Source organism: Canis lupus, chromosome 2 (assembly GCF_048164855.1).
Source record: "Canis lupus baileyi chromosome 2, mCanLup2.hap1, whole genome shotgun sequence".
Taxonomy (NCBI): domain Eukaryota; kingdom Metazoa; phylum Chordata; class Mammalia; order Carnivora; family Canidae; genus Canis; species Canis lupus.
Genome location: NC_132839.1, coordinates 90,842,608 through 90,853,035, shown reverse-complemented (window position 1 = coordinate 90,853,035; position 10,428 = coordinate 90,842,608). Strand labels below are relative to the sequence as shown.

The 10,428-nt window shown below is 39.8% G+C and overlaps 1 pseudogene; it reads left to right on the top strand.

Moving 5' to 3' along the window:
- Window positions 1–2,665: 2,665 nt before the first annotated feature.
- On the top strand, window positions 2,666–3,538 carry LOC140609711 (large ribosomal subunit protein eL8 pseudogene; annotated as a pseudogene).
- Window positions 3,539–10,428: the final 6,890 nt, after the last annotated feature.

The window sequence follows — 10,428 nt, the reverse complement described above, 5'->3', positions numbered from 1 at the left end:
TCTTCACATTCCTTTCCTGAGTAGATAGAGTTAATAAGTTTTAATCTATATCCATAAATAAAAATGAATGTCTTTGTCTAACACTTGAAGGAAAGTAAAATATGTGTACTGTAGACCCTCATACCTGCAAATGTTAATAATATTACATTATGTTTATGGCAATATCAAGCAGATAATTGCATGAAAAATCATTGTTGTGAATTAATTAAAAGGCACTGACTGGGCAAAATGCATAAATAGCAAAATACCATCTACTTATATGATATAGATCATATATATGCCCATCAGATAGGTTTGTCAGGTACAAGCGCACACATGAAATTCTGAAATGGAAATTGTCTCAGAGAAAAAGCAATCATATATATGTCTGTGTTCACAAAAATGTTTTAAGAAGTATTTTTATAAAGCACCCTTGACTCATATTTAGATTTCATTGCCAATCTTAAGTAAATTATCTCACAGTCTCTATTTTCCTGGGTGGGTGCGAGAGTAGTGTTTATTCATTTAATTGGTTCTGGAGTAAAGATTTCTCATTTGGTTCCTGCTGTACTCCCAAAGTTAAATCATGTATTATATTAAGAGAAAATAATGTCTGAGTAAATTATTATTGAACATGGCTCTTTCTGTTATTAATGACATATTGATTTGTAGATCCCCCCACCCCATGACCTATTTCTTATGTCTCCATGGACTCCAAATTAGAGGAAGAAATAGGATTTTTTTTTCCTCTCTATATTCAGTATTAAGAGTAGCAAATCCTGATACTAAGGTGGTCAGGAAATTGAGGGGTGGGGGGGGGGATACCCTGTTTGCTAAATTAGGAAATCCTAGGACTGGTCTCCATATTCCCCAAGTCTCCTGTATGGGACACCACCCTCTTGGATGGTGGTTCTCAATCTTGGCTGCACATTAGATCATGTGGGAGCTTTCAAAAATTCTGATGCCCAAGTGCACCCTGAATTAATTAAGTATAAATACTTTGGGGAGTGTGTCAACTTGACTGGGACATGAGGTGCCCAGATATTTGGTCAACCATTATTCTAGATTTTCCCATGAGGATGTTTTTAGATGAATTTAACATTTAAATTGAAAGACTAAGTAAAGCAGATTGTCCTCCCTAATGCAGGAGGGCCTCATCCAATTAGTTGAAGACCTGAATCCAACAAAAAGACTGACCTTCCCCTGAATAAGTGAGAATTCCTTCTTTCATGACTGCTTTGAGCTGGAGCATTGTGTTTGTTTGTTTGTTTGTTTTCCTGCCTTCAGGCTTGAACGGAAACATCTGTTCTTCCTGGGTCTTGAGTCTGCTGGCTTTCAGATTGGAACTCACACCATCAGCTCTCCTGGATCTCTAGCTTGCTGCCTGCAGATCGTGGGACTTGTCAGCCTCCGTAATTATGTGAGTCAATTCCTCATAATAAATCTCTCTTTCTCTCTTCATATATATATGGCCATGTGAATTTATATGGCCAAAGAAATGTGAGACGTCATGGATGTCACACGTCTGTCATGTTCAAGAGCCAGGGGAGAATCTCCATGCACTCTTTTCCCTGTAGTGTAATGATCACAAATGTTTTAGGGGTTTTAGGGACAGGATGTTCAGGGGGTCTGGTTCCTGAAGTGAAGGTGATGAGAAGATGACATGCAGCAGAGCACAACTGACCCAGAGTGGACATGAAGCATGAGTGAGAGGAATAAATAATATTATGAGTTTTCTGTAAGAGTTTTATGAAACTGTGTTAAGATACACACACATACACACATGCTTTACCAGTTCTGGGGCTATTCTGCCTCAGGGTTTGTTGTTATGTGAGGTAATATATTTTCTTACGGGATAAAAGATTTGGTCATGGTTTTATGTTGTTTTTATCTATAATCATTCAAATTGTGCAGCAGAAATACTCTTCTCAATCCTTCAAATCCTACTCATTGTCCTGTCTTCCCTGGTGTCATAGGACAGCATTGTGCTTCTCATTTCTGTCACACAGCTATACATGTTTTTCTCATCACATGCACCTGAGTGATTCCTAATGTCTTACTTTGCTATTGCCTCTCTGCTGGCCTATAGGCTTCCTGAGGGGAAGATTTATATCTTTCTATCTTTGCTTCTCTGGCATCTATACCCATACCAAGTACCTAACAGGGCTCAACATACATTTTTTCTGAACTAAATCACATAATCCCTCCATGTTGAAGTGGTAATATACCTTCTTCAAGTGCCGCATGCTCTAGTTAACAGTTGTATAAGCAGCTGTGCTTTTACTAAGTTTCTTCCTTTACACTCCTATAATTTTTATTTTTCATTATAAAAATCTTACCCTCATTTCAAAAAAAAAAATTAGAAAAGAGTGTCAAGGGGCACCCGGGTGGCTCAGTTGGTTGAGCCAACGACTCTTGATTTTGGCTCAGGGCTCAGGCCATTAGATTGAGCTCCGCATTGGGCTCTACGATGGGTGTGGAGTCTGCTTAAGATCATCTCTCTCCCTCTGTCCCTCTCCTCCCAAAACAGGAAAGGTGTCAAAATGTATAAAGTAAAACTGGATAGGAAAGAAAGGAGTAGATAAAATAGCCCCCAAGTTCTGAAATGCAATGCAATAAGAGCAGATAGGTATGTACAAACGTCAGGAAAATAACATGAAGACCGTCACACATTTAGCATACGTAAATGTATACACAGTACCTAACGGTATGCCCCAAATTCAACTTTGTGCTAAAAAAACCAACAAACATCTCTCTCCTCCAGCCATCCAAGACGCCCAAAGGAAAGAAGGCTAAGGGGAAGAAAGTGGCCCCCGCCCTGTTGTTGTGAAGAAGCAGGAGGCCAAAAGGCAGTCAATCCCCTGTTTGAGAAATGGCTCAAGTATTTTGGCATCTGACAAGACATCCAGCCCAAAAGAGACCTCACCCACTTTGTCAGATGGCCTTGCTACATCTGGCTGCAGCAGTAAGAGATTTTTCTCAATAAACATCTAAAAATGCCTCCCACAATTAACCAGTTCACCCAGGCCTTGGACCGCCAAGCAGCTACCCGACTGCTTAAGCTGGCCCCCCAGTCCAGACCAGAGACAAAGCAAGAGAAGCAGCAGAGATTGTTGGCTGGCTTGAGAAAAAAGCTGCTGGCAAAGAGAATGTCCCAACTAAAAGGCCACCTGTCCTTGGGGTTGGGGTTAATACAGTCACCACCTTGGTGGAAAACAAGAAGGCTCAGCTGGTAGTGATGGCGCGTGACGTGGATCCCACTGAGCTGGTTGTCTTCGTGCCTGCCCTGTGTCATATGATCGGGGTTCCCTATCCGTACTGTCAGAGGGAAGCCAGGCTGGGGCGTCTGGTCCACAGGAAGACCAGCACCACTGTCACCTCCACACAGACTAATTCAGAAGACAAAGGAGCTCTGACTCAGCTGATGGAAGCCATCAGGATCAATTACAGTGACCGATTTGATGACATCTGCCATCACCAGGGAGGCAACATTCTGGGTTCAAAGCCGGTGGCTCCCATTGCCACGGTGGAAAAGACAAAGGCTAGTGAACTGGCCTGAGTGGACACTTGAATTTTCTGTATGTGAAAGTAATAAAAAGTCCCTTTTCAAAAAGAGAGAGAGAGAAAGAGAAGAAAGTAACCAGATGGAGAAACAATAACACTTACAAGAATCATTATAACCATAATATAAAATTTATCTGTAATGATGGATAATATTCATTGAGCACTTTGTATGTGCCTTGCCACATTCTAAGCAATTAACTTACATCAATTCACTTAAACATCAGGATAATCTCTTGAAATAAGTACTAGGATGATCCCAGTATTAGAGAGTAATAAAAAATAACTTTTTAAAAATGATTTTATTTATTTATTCATAAGCGACCCAGAGAAAGAGACAGAAACACAGGCAGAGGGTGAAGCAGGCTCCATGCAGGGAGCCCGACGTGGGACTCGATCCCGGGACCCCGGGGTCATGCCCTGAGCCAAAGGCAGATGCTCCCAAAAAGGACGAACATTTAAGCCAAGGTCATAAAACTATTAAGTTGTATAACCTAGATTGAAATTCAGGCAAATCAAGTACAAAGCCAGCGTTTTTATTGGCAATGCTATGACCACCTTCTAGATGTTGACACTGCTTGTAACTTTTCATTTTATTTTATTTTATTTTATTTTATTTTATTTTATTTTATTTTATTTATTTTATTTTATTTTATTTTATTTTATTTTATTATTTTATTTTATTTTATTTTATTTTATTTTATTTTATTTTATTATTTTTTTGCTTGTAACTTTTCTATTTTGAATTAATTACAGCCTCACAGGACTTGTCAGAGGTAGCACAAAGAGCTGCTGGGTACACTTCACCCAGTTTCCTTCAATGGCTCCGTCTTAGTTGTACAACAGTATCGAAATCAATACAGCACAATATCACAACACAAGCATGTACTTGGTACAGTGTGTGTGTGTGTGTGTGTGTGTGTGTGTGTGTGTGTGGTTCCCCGACATTGATTTGTATCATCACCGCTCCAGTCAAGGTGCAAGACTACTTCATCGCCGCAAAGGGCTCCACGCTCCTCCTCTTAACCATTTCTGCCACTTGGCAACCACTGATTGGTTCTCCATCTCTGAGATTTCGTCATTTTTGAGAACATTCTTTTAAATGTAACCATATGGTAAATGGCTTTTTGAGACTAGCTTTTTCGGTCAACCCAAGGCCTCCGAGGTCCACCCATGCTGTTGAGTCAACAGCGTGTTGCTTGTTATTGTCAGTCGTATTCCATGGTTCTCGGTGTACAACTGCTAGATCCTTCTTCTGGTGTAGACCATTTTGGCTGTTTACAGGATTTGGCTACTACAAATAAAGCTGCTATAAAAACTTGTGTACAGGCTCTCGTGTGGAAATAAATTCTTATTTTGGGGGATAAATATCTAGGAATGCTACATTGTATGGCCAGCATTCAGTTTTCTTTTTCTTTCTTTCTTTCTTTCTTTCTTTCTTTCTTTCTTTCTTTCTTTCTTTCTTTCTTTCTTTCGGAAATGCTAAGCTATTTTCTTTAGCAGCTGTACCATTGTACATCTCACGGGCAATGCATGTATTCAACTTTTCTGCTGTTTTCCGCCCTGTTCCCACCAGCCTACCTCAACCAGCACTTGCCCTTTGCTTTGCTTTTCCTAATGTGAAAAACCACACACCAGCGAAGACGTTTTAAGTCTTTGCTGTTATCAACGATGTGACAATGAAGAAAGCCTCTCAACACATTTTCCCTGTTTGTTCCATGTAGTGACGATGAAATCATAGACTGTTACAGCTTGAAGGATGTTGGAAGAATCATCTCATCATTCCACAGATCAAGAGCCAAAGGCTCAGCTGGCTTCCAGGGCTCTCCCAAGTCCCCACAGCTAATTGAGAACAGTGCCAGGAATCCCCTCCACGTGTAGAGTTCTAGCCACAGCTTCCTCAAAAAAAAAAACTCTCGGGCCATCCGTGACAGTCCCGTCGTCCTGCTTCCTGCACCACGTGTAGCTCTGATCACTGTCTGCCTCTTCGTGCACACGTTTCCTTTATATCTCCCCTGAACAGTTCTGGCTCCCATAGCATCCACTCGGGATGGCCAGCACCCTTTCTCCCCCGGAAATCCTTCCTACACTTTGTCGAGTCTTATTCTCGTACAGCCCTGCGCGCACACACTCCTCACGTTCTTCTCAGTTACTATTACTTCCCTTCCTCCAGTTATGGCCTTTAGCCCCCTTCTTACCCTAGTCTTCCCCTCTTCTCCTTCTCCTCCTTCCTCCTTCCCCACTCAGGATCTTCCACACCTCTCCTCTCTCTCTCTCTCAGCCCAAAGCCCATACTTAGGACTCCTTTAGGACATTCCCGTCTCTACCCTCCAGTGTCTCTATACGCAATCCTCAGCCCTACATGCTGTTTAGGAATAAAGACTTTTACTTTTCCTTCTCGTGATGTCAACAATGTTAGACAGATGGAATAATTCAGGATGTAATTTTGGGTTCTTGGGTGTTTTTGCTTTTTTTTTCAAGTCATAGGAAGTCACAAAGAAATGTAGAGGGGAGTCCCATGGACTCACCACCCTGCCTCCCCACTATTAGCACTTTACAGAACTGGTGTACAGTATGAAAACCAGGATATTGACACTGGTACAGCACACAGAATTAATTCAGATTTCACCCATTATTCTGCATTTGCGTGCGGGTGTGTAGCTCTGGGCAATTTTATCACATGCGTGGGTTGGTGATGTAACCACCACCACAATCAACATACTTTACTGAACCATCTCCCTAAGGCTCCCTCTTGCTACTTCTTTGTAGTCGCATCCACTCTCCCCCATGTGTGTTCTTCACCTCCCCTCGACCTCTCCTAACCCCTAATGCATTTTCATCTCTATAATTTTGCATAAATATTTTGGAACATTACGTCTTCTGGGCAGATTGGCCAGAAGACATAACAGTATCAGTATACAATGTCCTTTTCTGTCTTTAGTAATTTTCTTTGCTCTGAAATCCACTTTATTTGATGTGTATATAACCACTCCTACCTTCTTTTGATTAAGGTTTGCATGGTATACATTTTTCCATCCTTTTACTTTCTACTTACCTATTCATAATATTTCAAGTGAGTTTCTTACAAACAGCACACAGTCGGGTCGTGATTTTCAATCTGCTCGGCCAATCTGTTTCTTTGAGTTGGCACAATTAGATCACTTATATTTGATGTAATAATTGAAATATGTTAGAGCCTAAGTCTGTCATTCTCTTTTTGTTTTCTATTTGTTTTTAGTGGTTTTCCTTCCTTCCTTCCTTTCTTTCTTTCTTTCTTTCTTTCTTTCTTTCTTTCTTTCTTTCTTTCTTTCTTTCTTTCTCTTTCTTTCTTTCTTTTGTTTTTTGTTTTTACGGGTTATTTGAACATGTTTCAGAACTCCATTTTGATATCTCTATAGTGTTTTCGAGTATGTCTGTACACTTTTTTGTGGCTGTTTTAGGTATTACATTGTATGTACATAACTTATCACAGTCTGCTAATGTTGACATTTTACCAGTTTGAGTGAAGCACAGAAACTTTACCTCCCTTTCTCTTTACTCTCACCGTTTATGATACTATTGTCTTCACTATTTCCTCTACAAACACTGAGAATAACATCATACAGTATTGCAATTTCACTGTAATCATCAAATATGATTTACTTATTTGAGAAGGAAAGAGAAGGAAAATATACTGTCTGTACCCATATCTTTACTCTTTCCGTTGTTTTTACTTTCTTCCCGATGTTCTAAGATTCCATTCTTTATTATTTCTTTTTGTCTTAAAGAATGTCCTTTAGCCATTTCCTTAGGGTAGGTCTGCTGGCAAGACAATTTATTTTCACACCTAAGAATGTCTTGATATCCCCTTTCACCATCTGATTAGCATCAGTTAATTGTCTTTTCTCATTCAAATTGTGGTTTTCTGGGTTCTTTGTATGATGGGTGGGTGATTTTTCCTATTGCATCTTGGACATTTTGGCTATGTTAGGAGACTCTTGATCCTATTTAAATCTTCTATTTTAGCTTGTAGTCGCTGTGTTTAGATTTAGCATGTAGGTCCCGGCCTACTTATGTGGACTTTAGTTTTCAGAGCCTTTGCAATGCAATTCTGGTCTGTTTTGCTCTCCTGGTGCTGCTGGGGCTCCTACTCAGTCCCTACTGTGCTGCCTGAAGGAGCTGAAATAATATCCTGGGTCATCTTCTGCTGGGGGGCGAGAGTGGGGGCTACGAGGGGATGATGGAGAGCCACAAGACTCTGGGCCTGGGTCTCTCATGCCACTGTGCATAGGGCAGGGGAATGCTGGGTTCCACTAACACCTCCCTGGGGGGTGGATCCACTTCCCTACTGGTGTCCCGGTGATCATCTTGCAGCAGCAGTTGGGAGGCAGGTCTCAGCCAGCTGATGCCCTAGGAAGGATCAGGGGTTCAGGTTCCCCATTAGGACTCTCACAGGCTTGCCCTTTTCTGGCACTGAGAAAGAAGGAAAAACCAGGACACAGTGCTGTCATTCCTCAGTTCCTGAGCTTCCTAGCCAGTTCGTCCTCTTCTTCTCCTAGCTCTCTGGGCCCTTTTGTCACTGCCTGTTGGGGTATTTAAAGGGCATTTACTCAAAGAGGAAGAGTGGGATCTGTGAGCCCATGCCCTCTTGTTTCAGGACCGAAAGTCTCCAAGGGTTTTACGTATTATCTTATTTAACCTCATCAACTTCTTTGAGGTAAGATAATACATAATCTCCTATTTTCCACATAGTATAGTTTAAGAAAGAAAAATGAAAATTAAGATCCTGGCAAAGACACTAAAGACGAGGAATATATAGGTGAGACTTATCCATGCACACACAAAAGAGGTATGGCTATAATTCTGAAGAGATTCATCCCCCAAATAAAGCAATTTGGAATGAACAAACAAGCTTTTAGATGTTATTTTATTCTGATATGCTCTTTAAAATGCATTAAACTCACATTTTATTTTTCATGATTTTTCATTATACTGCTTGGGCAATCACACGTTAAGAATATTTTTCAGTTGTGTTACCTTACAATCATAAGGAGGAACACACAGCTTTGAGTTGATTCTTCTTACACAATAAGATGTGACTGGTTAGCAACACGTAACATAGTATTTCTATCTCTTCAGACACTGTACTTCCTGAAAAGTCAAACTCTGTTTATACTCAGAGGTTCTTCTTTACATAATGTTTTTCCTGTATTTACATAGAAAATATATTATAGAATCTCCATGTCATTTTAGTGTAAAAAATATCCCTTTTGTTTTATTCCCTTTTATATGAGGAGAGTGTATCCCAAGTCATGAAAGAGAAATGAAAGAATCCTATTACTATGGAAAGAAGGAGATAAAAGGGTTTGGCTCAAGTCAGATTATATTCAGCCCAGTGATTCTTGACTGAATGTCTATATGTTGTTTTCCACATTCACCATCTTCAATTAAAAATAGTTGCAGAGCGAATAAGAATATTAATACATTATTTTACAGTTTACATCGTCCTTTCATATGCATCATTTTCATTTTGTTACCGTGAATTTCCTAGGACTCGTGAATTAGTAAGAGGCCTCGTGCTTTGGCCCCTGATTGCTTGGGTTGGGGTGCTAGCTCTACCCTTTCCTAACTGAGTAACCTCACCCAGGTTATGTAACCTTTCCTAACTTCATTTCCCTCATCCCCACCATCACGTGGGCAAGTTACTCAACCTTTCTGTCCCTCAACATCCTTGTCCCTTAGGTAATACAGTGTTCAAGGAGGATCAAGTGAGAATATGAAGTAAAACACTTGGAATAATGCCTGCACATAGTAAATACTTAATAAATGTTACTTACTCTTATCTTCATCCTATATATGAGGACCATCTGGTTCAACAGATAAGCACATGCAAGAAATGGATATGCAACGTATCTTGTACTAATTTATTTTACGTTAAAATGAAATGAATTTAAATTTTCTTTAAACGCTTTTGCAGAATTGCATTTCAGAGCTGAAGAACTGGAGAGAGCAGTAGATAATACTGAGGAAGACATTTACTGCCTGTCACAGAGCAGCCACTTTGGAGCTCAGAGCTTCTATCTTTACAACATCCCTTTGAATTTTAACGTAACCCTTTAGGAAACTATGACCTCTCACATCGAATAACCACCTTTTTGGACTGAAGCTCAATTGGACCTGCCACATGTTTTGTATTGCTAGTGAGCTAAAAATGATTTTTTGTGTATTCAATTCAGCAACTGATTTGATGATAGGAATTACTTATGTTGGATCCCAATTAAATGAAATAGTATCCCTCTAAAAATACTTCCATAATTCTCATTAAGTAAATTTATATTACCAAAGAATTGTAACCAACTGTGATGTATTTAATTACATCAGCAAAACATTTGTAGAAATTTGTTTTCTCTTCATTATACTGGAGTCTGTATAATATTCTTAACTTTGCCCATTGGCTTAACAGACACTTACTGTCTGTTTCTTTACAGGAAAAAGTTTGCCAGTAGCTCACCTAAGACGCTATTGTGACTCTTTCTCTGAGAAAATGGCTTTTTGGCCACCAGGCAGCCATGTGCTTTGAACTACAATTTTCTAATAGTGATTATGAAGAGCCTCTGTTAATCAGAGTTGACTATTCCCTAAAATATATAATGTTTAGCCTTGGGATCTGAAAATATTTTGAGTTTATAGTAGACTAGAGCAAATTCTTCATAATTTTAGCCTGTAATTATGACCTCGTAGCAGGAAGGTCGACGTTTTTTAAACTAGCAGGAGCCTACAGAAGGTGTTCCCACGTAACACAGGAAGATTTTTTTTTTCTTTTGTGAAAATCCAGGAGGCACGTTTTCAGACTTTGTAGAGTCAAAAGATCAGGCAACTTAAAACAATTTACAACAGTATTTCCTTTTC